This window comes from Myotis lucifugus, unplaced genomic scaffold, assembly GCF_000147115.1.
Source record: "Myotis lucifugus unplaced genomic scaffold, Myoluc2.0 scaffold_72, whole genome shotgun sequence".
Lineage (NCBI taxonomy): Eukaryota > Metazoa > Chordata > Mammalia > Chiroptera > Vespertilionidae > Myotis > Myotis lucifugus.
In genome coordinates this window covers 3,969,402-3,984,436 of record NW_005871120.1, presented here as the reverse complement: position 1 = coordinate 3,984,436, position 15,035 = coordinate 3,969,402, and the positions used below count along the sequence as shown (strand labels likewise).

Sequence of the window (15,035 nt, the reverse complement as noted above, 5' to 3'; positions counted from 1 at the left end):
TTTTATAAATTAAATGAAAATATAGAAAAGGAAATGACTTGCGGCTCCGCCCTCCGCCCGGGGCAGCGCCGCGCCCGCCGCGAGCTCTGCGCTCCATGGGGGCTGACCCCAACCCGGGGGCTGGCCTAGGAGACCACCTCTCCCCGCGGTTCGGTCCCCGGGGAGGCCTGCTAGTTGGGGAACAGCTGGGGTGCGACGCTGAGGAAATGGAGATGTTTGCCCTCCCCCTCGGCACACCTTTTTTATAAATAGAAGTTTGCCACTACTGTATTTGCCTACCCTAAAGGGAGGCGCCCCTTTCCCTCTAAGCAACGAGCACATGCCCTCCCCCAGCACCGGCCCCTTCCTGAGCGTGCTCCCCGGTGGACCAGCCTCTGGTGGACAGAGGGGCAGGTCTCCGGGGGCCGTGGTTTCCCCTGGAAAATCGGTGCCACTGAGAACCAGGTTCTCCACCCCCAGAGATTCCCTTCCCATCCTTGGGTCATCTCCCCCTCCTCATAGACAACTGTTCTTCCTTTTCCACAAATGAGACTTTGGAAGCAATCTGCTACCCAGTGGACAGTCCTACAAGTGGCCTCCATTAGCATTGTCTGCACCGTGTAAATGCAGTCCTTTACTCCCCAGGGTGCCAATCCTGGCCCTTCTCTCCACACCTCACAGTACTTCCTGCCAGTCACAGGGGTCTCCTCCCTCCTTCCCTCATCCCCCAGGCGGAGCCCACCCCAGGTTTCACTGTTGAATAAAGTAAAATGTGGTCTGTCCACAAAATATTCTTCATACATAAAAATAAAGTACTGATTCATGCTGCAACCCGGATGAACCTTGAAAACATGATGCTTAGTGAAAACAGCCAGTCAGAAAATTCCATTTATATGCAATGTCCGGAATAGGCAAAATCATAGAGACAGAAAGCAGATTAGTGATTGCCAGGGGCTGAGGGATGGGCATGGGGAGCGACTGCTAATGGGTAAGGGATTTTTTTGGGGGGTGGAAATGTTCTGGACAAGGTAGATGTACAACACTGTAAATGTACTAAATGCCACTTTAAAATGGTCTAAATCAGCGGTTCTCAACCTGTGGGTCGCGACCCCTTTGGGGGTGGAATGACCCTTTCACAGGGGTCGCCTAAGACCATTAGAAAACACATATATAATTACATATTGTTTTTGTGATTAATCACTCTGCTTTAATTACGTTCAATTTGTAACAATGAAAATACATCCTGCATATCAGATATTTACATTACGACTGATAACAGTAGCAAAATTACAGTTATGAAGTAGCAATGAAAATAATTTTATGGTTGGGGGTCACCACAACATGAGGAACTGTATTAAAGGGTCACGGCATTAGGAAGGTTGAGAACCACTGGTCTAAATGGTAAGTTTTCATGTTATGTGTATTTATTGCAATAAAGGAAAAAAACAAAACAAAAAATACATCATTGCTGTGGTATTTCTGCGTAAAGTTCACAACCTCAATCTAATCATAAGAAAACATCAAGCGAACCAAAGTTGAGAAATATTTCTTCCAAGTAATTGACCAGTACTCACCAAGAATGTCAAGGTCATGAAAGACAAAGACTGAGAACTGTCACAATTTGAAGAAAATTAAGGAATACAACAACTAAATGGAGTACAGGATCCTGATTTGGAACTTGGAACAGAAAAGGACAAAGGAATAAGGTCTGAAGTTTAGTTAATAGCATTGTGCCAATGTTAATTTCCTGGTTTTTGACCATTGTACTGTGATTACGTATGATGTTAACATTAGGGAAGCTTAGTTATAAAGTATAAGGGAAACTTGCTAGTGTTTTTTCAACTTTAAGTCTAAAACTGTTTCAAAAATTTTTTTAAAGTTAAAAATAAAAAACAAACTTTTATTGAACATCAGCTGTGAGCCAGGTACTCTCACGTATTCCATTTTTACCGATGAAGAAACTAAGGTTCAGAAAAGGGCATTGCCCACGCCAGTAAGTGTAGTAATAGTAAACCACTGGACACTTTCGCTGTGATCTAGTTGGTCCTTACCACAACCCTCTGAGGGAGATATTATTGTCCCTGTTTTAGAGATGTGAAACTGGAGGTTGAAGAGTGAGGTGGCCAAAGTCACATAAAGGCTAGGGACAGAGCTCAGATTCAAAACCGGATCAGACTCCTACAGCCACAACACTCCCCATGGCCCCAGCACCACCCTTTGTAAGCCTTGTGGTGGTCCTTCATGTATCCCACTGTCTTCTACTTCCCAACTGAGCTGGACAGGAAGTCCTTGGAGACTGCTCTTAATGCAACCCTGAACGCCCCATTTCATGGTTTTCCTCAGTAATCTGAGAGATGGCCTGTCTACACTTTAACTCCCCTCCCCAAATCATTTCAGTCCACCTGTCATTTGTAGTGACTTAGCATTTACATATTAATTAGTCATCAGATTTTTAGACACAGGTAATGATACACCCCACACCCTCTCTCTTGTATGTTTTCTGGAAGTAGTTGGGCTACATTCCCAGCTGTTGAAACCTATAAACGGCCAGAGCTTCCTTCATCTCCAGGTTAGAGCATGAGTCATTCCATAAACCCTGAGATTGGGGACCCTGTGCCAGGCACTGTGCATTAGGCCCTGGGTGCATAATCATATACAAAGGAAGATAATTACGTTCTCACAATGCCAAGAACTGGAGGGGAGTCACTGGAGAGTCCTGGGTCTCTTCTCCTCCACCCCCAGGAAGCATAAAGGTGCCAGACACGGGACAGATGTAACAGCCTTCTCCAACCATCCAACTCAGGCTGCTGCCAGACCTGTAGGGTTTCCTCTCTATCTGTGATGTGCACAGATCTTCCGCCAGACACAGCACAAATCAGAATGTATCCATACAAACTCAGCAAAAGCTCTCGAAAAGCCTCACTGGCCTCACATGAAAGTTCAGTGAGGGCTTGTGCTATCAGAAGTCACCTGGGGTGACAATCATGATTCCCTTTGAGTTAAGTAGCTTGGAAACCACCTCCTCCCACCCCCATTGAGTTACACAAAGGCACATTCAAACGCACACGGCAGTATAAATGCATTGGGACAGATAATCACCCTATAAATCATAATACAAATATCTTGAGTTTGTGAAATACTTTACAGTTTGCAAGAGTCTTATACCTATACGCCTTCCTTTGATTCTCACAACAGTGCTGTGAAGTGTGGGGACAGGCCACACTGGACCCCTCATACAGAGGCAGGCATCGGAGGTCACAGAGCCAGTCCATGGCAGAAGTACTCTAGAATCCCTGGTTTCCCAGCCTGTGATTCTCTCTGTTCCACCCCAATAGTAATAACTCCCACTATGGTCTCTATCTTCTGAGGAAACCAAAGTTGAGCTAACAAATACTATAGGGAATATTTGAACTCAGGTGAGTCCCTGAATGCCACCTTTTAACTCAGCTGCACTCAATTTACTCCTGTTCCGTCCAGTCCCTCCCTCATTGGCATTGGGTCCCTGGTACATACAAGGGGCTGCACAGCCCAGGCCACCAGGCTGGTCAGAGTCAGGCTCTCAATCCAAAGGTAGGGCCGGTCTTGCATCCTGGATTCCACACCCATAATTAGGGGATGTGTTACTTTGCTGTTGCGCTGTAAAAATTATCACAAATTTTGTGGCTTAAGACAACAGAAATTTATTGTCTCACAGTTCTAGAGGCCAGAAGTCCAAGGTCAAGGTGTCAGCAGGGCCTGCTCCCTCTGAAGGCTCTAGGGGAGGATCCTTCCTTGTCTCTTACAGCTTCTGGGGGCTCCTGGCAGTCCTTAGCTGGGGGCCTGCATGGCTTCAATCTCTGCCTCCATCCTCACATGGCCTCCTCTATCTCAGGATCTCTAATCTCCCCCTGCCTCATTCTCTTCTCTTTTTTTAAATATATTTTTATCTATTTCAGAGAGGAGGGGAGAGGGAGAGATAGTTAGAAACATCAATGCTGAGTGAGAATCATTGATCAGCTGCCTCCTGCACGCCCCCTACTGGGGATCAAGCCCACAACCCGGGCATGTGCCCTTACAGGGAATTGAACCATGGCCTCCTGGTTCATCCTGGTTCATAGGTCAATGCTCACTGAGCCACACGAGCCGGGCTGCCTGGTTCTTATCAGGACAGCTGTCATTGGATTTAGGGCCCACCCAGGCAATCCAGGATGTTCTCATCTCAAGATATTAGGTTAATCATGTCTACAAAGACCCCTTTTCCACGTAAGGTCACATTCACAGGTACCAGGGATCAGGAGTTGGAATATCTTTTGAGGAGACACTATTCAACCCACTAGAGCAGCGGTTCTCAACCTGTGGGTCGCGACCCCTTTGGCAGTCGAACGACCCTTTCACAGGGGTCGCCTAAGAGACCACCCTGCATATCAGATATTTACATTATGATTCATAAAAGTAGCAACATTACAGTTATGAAGTAGCAACGAAAATAATTTTATGGTTGGGTCACAACATGAGGAACTGTATTTAAAGGGCCAGAAGGTTGAGAACCACTGCTAGAGGAAGGAGGCAGGTTTAGGCCTAGAGTGTCAACCTGTTCATCGGTGGGGACAGGTGTGTGGTGGTTACTGCTCCTGCAACAACCTAGGACAGGACAGGCCTTGAGCAGGCAGGTAACGGGGCCAAGGCCAGGAAGCCCATCATCCAGGAATCAGGAAACAGGGCCAGCCTGCCGGTTCCCAGGGCAGTGAGTGAGCACAGCACTGAGCCGGGCAGGCAAAATCAGTGGTTCCTGAGATTCAGGGAGGTTGGGTAAGAACATTAATCCTAAAGGGTCAAGGCAGTGTTGCCAAGACAGCCTAAAATCACATTCCTGGGCCGCTCAAGTATTCCAAGAAGGCGGAAGTTGTGTTAAGTGCATCTGCTGCAGGCAGGCCACCATGCCCTACAAGGGACTAACCTCATTTGACTCCAGAGCCCAGAGCTGGGCTTCCTCCTGACTCCTTATCAGCTGAGTCCTGTGGTCACAGTGCCATTTGCAGGAGGTGTGGTCCCACCAGTGCCCAGCCAGGAAAGGTGGCCATGCAGGAGTGCCCTGGCTGCTAGGACAGGGACATGGCAGAAATCTGGCCGGTCTCCTTCCTCACTGGCACAAGGTGGAAGTCAGAGACACTGGACCGCATACAATTCTGGACTTCAGTTATTCAACAAACCCTCTACCTGCTCCCAACAAGCAGGTATGGGGACAACACAGGGGCAGAAGACAGAAAATGCCTCGGAGACCTGCAAGCCCCAGTAGGGCCCAGGGAAGGAGGCAGAGTCTCTTTAAGATTCTAGAAGAGGCAGCAGCATTGTGTGAGGCTACACCAGCGGGCTCTGCATTGGGACTGCCTGGCTTCAAACCCCAGCTCCACAGCTTGCTGTGCAGCCTTGGGCTAGTTACTTAACTTCTCTCAACTTAAGCTCTCTTCTCTATAAACTGAGATTCAAAATAGAAACTGTTTCATGTAACTGTTATGAGGATTAAATCAAACAAGTCAAAGAAAGCACTTAGCACAGTACCTGGTCTGCAGCAAACACTCACGAGTGCCAGCCATTGTAAGCCATCAACATCAAAGGTGAACCTTGAAGGCAGGTGTGAAATTTCATTTTATGTGTCAGCTTGGCCAGGCTATGGTACTCAGTTTGGTCAAGCATCAGTCTGGATGTTGCTGTGAAGTATTTTTAGATGTGATTAACATTGAAGTCAGTAGACTTTAGTAAAACAGATTTGCCCTGACCGGTTTGGCTCAGTGGATGGAGCATCAGCCTGCGGACTGAAGGGTCCCAGGTTCGATTCCAGTCAAGGGCATGTATCTTGGTTTCGGGCACATCCCCAGTAGGGGGTATGCAGGAGGCAGCTGATCGATGTTTCTCATCGATATTTCTGACTCTCTATCCCTCTCCCTTCCTCTCTATAAAAAATCAATAAAATATATCTTTAAAAAAAAAAAACAGATTGCCCTCCATTATGCGGTGAGCCTCATCCAATAAGTCGAAAAGACTGAGGTTCCCATGAGTAGGAAGGAATTCTACCTCAGACTGCCCTCAGTCTTGACTGTAATATCAACTCTTGCTGGAATTTCCAGTCTGCCAGCTTCGCCTGTGGATTTCAGACTTTCCAGGTCCCACATCTCTCTCTATAAATACATATCCTATTGGTTCTGTTTCTCAGGAGAATCCTCACTAACGCACCAACATGGAGTCTTCCAATCCACGTTCCCAGCTGGGGAGAGGGGCCAATGTGAGGGGAGGAGGTAGCACCTGGTCTTGGAGAGAAAAGGAAGTCAAGTTAATGAAGCGCCCACTCTGTGCCGGGTACTGCACATGTGGTAAGAGGTGGGCACGTGTGCTTGCTTTGGCAGCACATGTACTAAAACTGGAATGATACAGAGATTAGCATGGCCTCTGCACAGAGATGACATGCGAATTGATGAAGCATTCCATATTTTTTTTTAGAAGAGGGTAAAGGGAGGATAAAGGGTGACAGAAGGAGGCTTGACTTTGGGTGGTGAACATACAGTACAATATACAGATGATGTGCTGTAGAATTATACACTTGAAATCTATGTAATTTAATTAACCAATGTCACCCCAATAAAAATAATAAAATTTTTAAAAAGAGGTGGGCACACATCACCATTTCACAAGGAGTAGACGAAAGTGACCTTTTCAGTATCACCTACAAGGAAAGGAGCTGTCTACACTAGAACCCGGACCTGACTCACACACCCATGACTTTTTCCATTATCCCAAATGAATGCCATCAGTAGAAGAGAACAATCAGCATGTCAGGAAAAGGGGTGGAGGGCTCTGTGGGAGTCATGGAGACAAAGAAAGGGCACAGGCTTAAGGGTCAGAGAAAACCACAGAACCTCACCGCAAGCAGGACGGAAAAGGGTGAGCCCAGCACTGTTTAAAGGGTTAACTGTATTTGAGTAAAAGATATCTTTTGGCCCAGCCAGCGTGGCTCAGTGGTTGAGCGTCAACACATGAACCAGGAGATCAGGGCTCTATTCCCAGTCAGGGCAGATGCCTAGGTTGTGGGCTCAATCCCCAATAGGGGTCATGCAGGAGGCAGCCAATCAATGATTCTCTCTCATCATTGAAGTTTCTATCTCTCTCCCTCTCCCACCCTCTCTCTGAAATCAATATCAACATCAGTTCTTCCCTGGATCTCCAACCCGCCACGTGCCCTGCCAGCCCCGATGATTATATGTGCTAATTCCTTAAAATAAATCTCTGTGGATAGATGCTAGGTAGATAGATATCGATAGATGATAGATCTAGGTCCATCTACCCATCTATCTACTATATACACATCCTATTAGTTCTGTTTCCCTGGAGAACTCTAACACAGAGGGGGCATCAGACTGTGGCTAGGACCCACAAGGACAAATGTCCCAGTCAGAGGCCCTAGGCTAGGGGGTGGGCTGTGCCGGGGAGGTCCAGCAGGCTAGCTGGGCTGCAGTGCAGAGGGAATATGAGGCAAGTAAGCAGGTCAGGCAGGTGGTCATGTGGAGAGGAGGCTCAGAAGCCTTTGGAAGATTTGTGAGGTGAGGTGTGGGTGTCTGGAGCTGCCCTTGCAGAAGAGGCACTGCACAGAGCACACTGGCAGACTCCCACCATTGTGGCTACTTCCAAATGTGGAACCAGGCTGGTTGCAGAAATGTGCTTGGGATGAAGAAACCTACTTTGGCCCTGGCTGGGTAGCTCAGTTGATTAGAGCATCGTCCCAATACAGCAAGGCTGTGGGTTCTAATACCGGTCAGGGCACATACAAAAATCAAGCAGTGAATACATAAATGAGTGGAACAACAAGTCTCTCTTTCTCTCCCTCTCTCTCTCTCCCCCTCCCCCCTCTGTCTCTCTGTCTCTCCCCCCCCCCTCCTTTTTCTCTCTCTCTGAAAATCAATAAATAAATTTTTTTTAAGAAAGAAGAATCTGCCCTAACCGGTTTTCTCAGTGGATAGAGCATCGGCCTGCGGACTGAAAGGTCCCAGGTTCGATACCAGTCAAGGGCATGTGCCTTGGTTGCGGGCACATCCCAGTAGGAGGTGTGCAGGAGGCAGCTGATTAATGTTTCTCTCTCGTCAATGTTTCTAACTCTCTATCCCTCTCCCCTCCTCTCTGTAAAAAATCAATAAAATATATTTTTTTAAAAAAAGAAAGAAGAATCTTACCTCTCATATGGGACCAACGATGTCACTTACAAATGTAGACACATGGCTCAGCCATGAGGCAGGAACACTCAGGAAGGTGGAGAACGTGTACAGAAAGAGCTGGTCTGCTGTGGCTCTTATGTGGAATCTGGGTGTGGCCGCTCTACGTAGGGATCTGGAATGCGCAATGCTGCAAAGGGATTCCTGGTGAATTTCTGAGTCTCAGGTGCTCCTGAGACAGGGGCCCTTGGAAAGAACAGCACTGTGCAGACAGAGGCTCTGAAAGGCGGGCAGGGGGAGCTGTTTTCACTCAGGAGCCCTGCTCACAGCCTGGTGCCAAATGCATGGCAGCCCTACCAGAAGCTCTAAAAGCTGACCTTGGTTAGTAAGTCTGAGCAGACTTCACCTGCCAGTGAATGAGAAAATGGCCAGGGCTTGCTTCCTGGTTGCAAAATGGAGTCATTTAGTTCAGGGGCTTCTCTCTTCTTTATTAACAGGCTTCCTGCTTAGAACAGAAGTTATGCCTGCCCTTCTTAATGGTTGATTGCTATGAAATTATACGTGCGCACCCTTTCTCCAATGCCAAGATGGAACAATAACAGAGCAAAAGTCACAACCTAGATTGTGAATGTCATTTTAGAATGTCAGAGCCAGCCCTGGCCAGTGTGGCTCAGTTGGTTGGGTGTATCAGGACAACACCCTAACCAACTGAGCTACCTGACCAGAGCTTTCTCTTCTTTTTTTTTTTAGATCATCTTGTCAGAGATTTACCAATTGCATTACTCTTTTAAATAGCTAACCATATTAGATAGACTTGCATTCAGCTCTGGGTTGAAGAAAACCTCCAAATAACAGTAGCTTAACAAGATAAATTCTTTTCTCACTGAAAAATATCCAGAAGGCCCCATCCAGGTTTGATCTGGCAATCCATGGTGTTGGGGAACCAGGCTCCTTAGATCTTGTTGCTCTTTCATTATCCAAAGAAGGAAAAGTCATTGTTCAATATCCAAAGGTCACTCTTTTGTCCAAGTTTCTGGAGCTCCAGTCAGAATCCCAGGCAGGAAGAAGGAAGAGATAAAAGACATGCCTTCTCTCTTTCTATCTCCGGAGAATTGCATGTGCCACTTCTGCTCAAATCACAGACCAGAACACAGTCATATAGCCAATCAACTTGCAAAGGAGTCAAGGAAATGCTGGTTTTTGTTTTCTCCTCTCCAAATCTTCATGCTATTTCTGTCCTACTTTTTACATCTAGATGTGTTATAAACTCCACAATACAAGGTTTGTTTTGCTTTTAAACAATTACCTTTAAAAATTTTTTTAAATAAGAAAAATTCTTTTCTGTTTCCTTTTTCCAGTGGTCTTCATTCCTATGTGTACATCCAAGTTTCCATCTGGTATCACTTTCCTTCTGCCTGAAGAAGATTCCCTAATATTTCTTAAAGTGCATATCTGCAGGAAACAAATTTTCTCAGCTTTAGTATTTGAAAATGCTTGTGTTTTTTGTTTGTTTATTGAAGAATATTTTCACTAGATACAGACGTCTAGACTGACGGCATTTTTGTCCTTAGGCTTTAAAGATGTTCTGATGTCCTCTAGCTTATTTTGTTTCTGACAAGAAAACTGTGGCAATTCTAACCTTTGTTCTTCTATTTTTAATGTATCGTTATTCTCTGGATTTTTTTATCTGTATAAGAATGCTTATAGCAGCTTTATTAATAATCACCAAAAAGCAAAAACCCAAATGTCCCTGTCAGTGAGTGAATAACAAACTAATTCTTGCAGAATAATAGAGCAAATGTCATCAACCTAGATGTATCAACCCAGCCTTCTGAAATTTTAAACAATTTTTTCATTACCACTGGTTTTCAGCAATTTGGTGTTGATGTGTCTGGATTTGGTTTTCTGTTCTTTCTTTTTTAAAATTTATCTTTATTGTTGAAAATAATACAGATGTGCCCTTTTTCTCCACATTGACCCTTTCTAGCCTACCTCCTCCCCCCGCTGGGTTTGGTTTTATTTATGTTTATTCTGCTTGTGATTTTTTGAGTATCTGTGAGTTTATAGTTGTCATTAAATTTGAAAGAACTTTGGCCAGTATCTCCTCAAATATATTTCTTTCCTGACCCTCTCCCTTCTGACACTTCAATCATACAATTACACATACAAAGTTACACATACTGCTTAATATTTTCCCACAGGACAGAGTGGATCTAGTGGGATTTTTCCTTCTTTCTGTGCTTTAGTGTGGATCATATCCATTACTATGCTTGCAAGTTTACTGACCTGTTCTTCTGTAGAGTCTAATCTGCTATTAATCTGGCAAAATTTTCATTTCACATTAAATTTTTTAAATATATTTTTTATTAATTTCAGAGAGGAAGGGAGAGGGAGAGAAATATAGAAACATCAATGATGAGAGGGAATCATTGATTGACTGCCTCCTGCACGTTCCCTACTGGGGATCGAGCCCGCAACCCAGGCATGTGCCCTTGACCGGGATCAAACACGGGACCCTTCAGTCCGCAGGCTGACGCTCTATCCACTGAGCCAAACAGGCTGGGGCCACATTAAATTTTTTAGCTCTACAGGTCCGTTTGGTCATTTTTTTTTCTTCCACTTAGTATTTAAGTGATTTCCTATACGTCACTGAGCATATTTACAATAGATGTTCTAAAGCCCTTGTCTTTTAATCATATTATCTCTGTCATTTATGAGTCTTAATATACATGTGAATTCTACATTGTTGAGTGCTAGGTTTTGCTGCCTTCTTTTCCTGAGTACTAGACTTTGTTCTGACAGGCAGTTATGTTACATGCAGATTAAGGTAACTCTTTCAAGGTATGTTGTTATGCTTTGTTAGGATGAGTCTTAAAAGCCTTTACTCTAAAAATAGTTTAGTCTGACTACTAGGCTGACCCTCCGGGGTCTCTATGAATGATGTCTGTATTCAATGAATTCAGTGAGAACTTTCTCCTGTAGCTGGTTGGAACTCGAATATTTCCCAGACCGATATGACTCTAGAAACTGTTCAGTTTGCAGTTCCCCACATGTCCTTTGACCAGCCTCATGGAGTTTCACTCTACGTACTAGTATATGTGGCTTAGTATCCAGTTACAATCTCCAGATTCCTGGAACTCTTTCTCTACATAGGATTGTCCACTCTGGGACTCTGCTGTGCAAGTTCAAACTGCTTTAGCCTCTCCGAATGCCTATGCTTGTCTTCCCAGCTTGGCAAGGTTGCCATGCTCGGCTTGTATTCCTCCCATTGGCCAGTTTGAGTACTTCAGAAACGTAAGGTTGGTTTGATATTAGAAAATCTATTAATGTAATTAACCACATTAATATATTAAAGGAGACACATGATAATCTCAGTAGACAGATGCAGAAAAACCATTCAATCAAATTCCACAACTATAATTAATTTTTTAAACTTTCAGCAAATTATGAATAGAAAGTTCCTCAACCTAATAAATAGTACATACAAAAAGTACCTATAGCAAACCTAATACATAATGCTAAACTGTTAAAAGCAGTCTCCTGAAAATCAGGAAGGACAACGATGAACAACTTTCACTGTTTCTATTCAACATTATTCAGGATGTTCCAGTCAGTCTAATAATACAATTAGGAAAAATAAAACGAATAAGATTGAAAAGGAGGAAACAACTCTTTATCAGTTATTCATTCACAAATCTGTATTCAGCACCTGCTATGTGCTGAACACTATTCTAGACACTGGTGACATAGCAGTGGGGGGAAAAAAGACAAAATCCCTACCATTATGGAACTTACATTCAAGTCACAGGTGGGGAAAAGTCAAATAATAAAGAAAGTAAAGAAAATTGTGTAGCCGAAACCGGTTTGGCTCGGTGGATAGAGCGTCAGCCTGCGGACTGAGAGGTCCCGGGTTCGATTCCGGTCAGGGGCATGTACCTGGGTTGCGGGCACATCCCCGGTGGGGGATGTGCAGGAGGCAGCTGGTCGATGTTTCTCTCTCATCGATGTTTCTAACTCTCTCTATCTCTCTCCCTTCCTCTCTGTGAAAAATCAATAAAATATATTTTTTTAAAAAAATTGTGTAGTTCTCTATGGAGAAAAATAAAAGCCAAAAGCAGGGCCATGAGTTGGACAAACTCAGGGAACACCATTCACTTCCTAATCTGTGGGAATGGCAACCCTGACATTATCCAGAAGGAGTCTGGTTGCGGATGGGAGAATTGCTACAATTTTAAAGAGGGTGATCAGGATAGTTCTCATTAAGGAGGAGACATTTGAAAGCAAAGGTTTGAAGGATGTGAGAGAGGGAACCACATGGCTATCTGGAGAACAATGTTCTAGGCAGAGCAAAGAATCAGGGAGTTGGACAGTCATGGAGATGGGAGGCTGTCTGGTATGTCCCAAGAACAGAAAAGAAGGCAGTGTGACTGAAGTGGAGTGAGCCAGGGAGAGAGTGGCAGGTGAACTCAGTGAGTTCATTGGGGAATAAGTCCCTGTAAGGACTTAGTAAATCCCAGTAAGGATTTACTATGAGAATAATGGGGATCTGGAAATTTTTTAGAAAATTGAGAAGAGTTATGTGATTTGTGTTACATTTTCAAAAAGAATCCCTCTGCTCACTAAGTTGAGCATAGTTTATAAGAAGGTCAGGGCAAAAGCAGGACACCCAGGTAGGCGGCTACTTCAATAGCCTAGGTCTGAAATGACGGTAGCTTGGTCTAGCATAGTACCAGCAGAGGTAGTTCAAAGTGGTGAGATTACACATATATGCTCAAGGTAGAACCAACAGGAATTGCTCATGGATCTGATAAGGAATATAAAAAAGAAAGAGGAGTCAAGATGACGCCAAGGTTATTATTAGCCTGCCAAGTGGAATGAGGGAGGGTGGAGAAGGCATTCCTAAAAGGGGACTCTATCCTGGTTGCTCCCACTGCACCCATGAAAGTGAATGGCTAAGCACACTTAAAACTCTCCTCCCGCCGAAACCGGTTTGGCTCAGTGGATAGATCATCGGCCTGCGGACTGAAGGGTCCCAGGTTCGATTCCGGTCAAGGGCATGTACCTGGGTTGCGGGCACATCCCCGGTGGGGGATGTGCAGGAAGCGGCTGATCGATGTTTCTCTCTCATCGATGTTTCTGACTCTCTATCTCTCTCCCTTCCTCTCTGTAAAAAATCAATAAAATATGTTTAAAAAAAAAAACTCTCCTCCCAATTCACATCCAGCCACATCACAACACATCACATCACATCACATCACATCACATCACATCACATTCCATGTCTATGCATTTAACTGCCAGAGCAGCCCCTGAATCTGCCTTGATCAAAAGCTGAATGGGGCACAGCAGGCAGCCTGCTTGCTTAAGTCAGCAGCAAATGCTGTCCACACTTCAGACCACTAGGGAAAGTGGGAAACAAATGATTACCACATAAGGTTTCCTTGACGAAAGCAGATTTAAATTGGGTTTTTGTTCTCTAATTCACAATACTATTTTGACAATGGTTTATTTTAAAATATTATTTTGAGTCATGGAATAACCACAGAATTCATGCACTTTTAAATTGTTTATTGCCTGGCCTTGGCCAGGTAGCTCAGTTTGGTTAGAATGTCATCCTGATATACCAGGGTTGTGGGTTCGATCCCAAGTCAGGGCACATACAAGAATAACCAATGAATGCATGAATAAGTGAGACAACAAATTAGTATTTCTCTCTCTCTCTCTAAAATCAATAAAATTTTTTCAATTGTTTATCTGATTGTGGTGTCAAAAGTCCATGCCCTCACCCGTTGGTTCGGTGGATACAGTGTCGGCCTGCTGACCAAAGGTCCTGAGTTCGATTCCCATCAAAGGCACATACCTTGGTTTCAGGTTCCTCCCCAGCCCAGGCCCTGGTCAGAGCTCGTGCAGGAGGCAACCAATCAATGTGTTTCTCTCACATCGATGTTTCTCTCTGTTTTTCCCTCTCTCTTCCACTCTCTAAAAATCAATGGAAAAAATGTCCTCGGGTGAGGATTAAAAAAAAAAAATCCAGTGATCAGTTCATTCAGTCAGCTTGACTCCCAGAGTTATCAATGACTATTTTATTGAATACCTACTATAGGCCTGAATATTGTGGACCAAGTTAAGACCTCATCATGATAGCAGTTTGCTTACTGTGCGATTATCAACATGTTACTAACACATCAAAATATCACACTTTTATTTTTATAAGTACCGCGCGCTAACCGATTGCGCCACTGGAGCTCCTATACTTTTATTTTTAAATGAGCATATTTATATCCAAATGCTGCATGCAATCCATTGTGCTCATCTATTTGCTGTAACTGGAGCTTCATGTCTGCTCTGCTATAAATCACTTAACAATTTATTTTATTTTATTTTTTAAATATATTTTATTGATTTTTTTACAGAGAGGAAGGGAGAGGGATAGAGAGTTAGAAACATCAATGAGAGAGAAACATCGATCAGCTGCCTCCTGCACACTCCCCACTGGGGATGTGCCCGCAACCAAGGTACATGCCCTTGACCGGAATCGAACCTGGGACCCTTCAGTCCGCAGGCCGACACTCTATCCACTGAGCCAAACCGGCCAGGGCTTAACAATTTTTTTTAAAGACCCATGACCCAGGCACCTAGGTTGGAGCTCAAAGGCCACATTCATCATGATACACACAGGCTTTAAGAAAATGGAGGGGGGTAAAGGGGGAAGAAAAAGAAAATGGATGAACTAGTTGGTTTTGCTTTGTTTTTTATTCATATTTAATTCTGCCAAGGACAACAGAAAACTTACTTGGACTTGGTTTTCTTTTCTCCCCTTTTACATGTAATGAGATTGGGTTGTCAGAAACATCCACTCCTGTGAGTTACCTGTGTTCA

At 44.3% G+C, this 15,035-nt stretch overlaps 1 non-coding gene across 1 annotated transcript; it reads left to right on the top strand.

The window, feature by feature from the left end:
* Positions 1-6,343: 6,343 nt before the first annotated feature.
* On the top strand, positions 6,344-6,447 carry LOC111826374. The gene has a single exon (XR_002829719.1). It is a non-coding gene; the product is annotated as a U6 spliceosomal RNA (small nuclear RNA).
* The last annotated feature ends 8,588 nt before the right edge of the window (positions 6,448-15,035 follow it).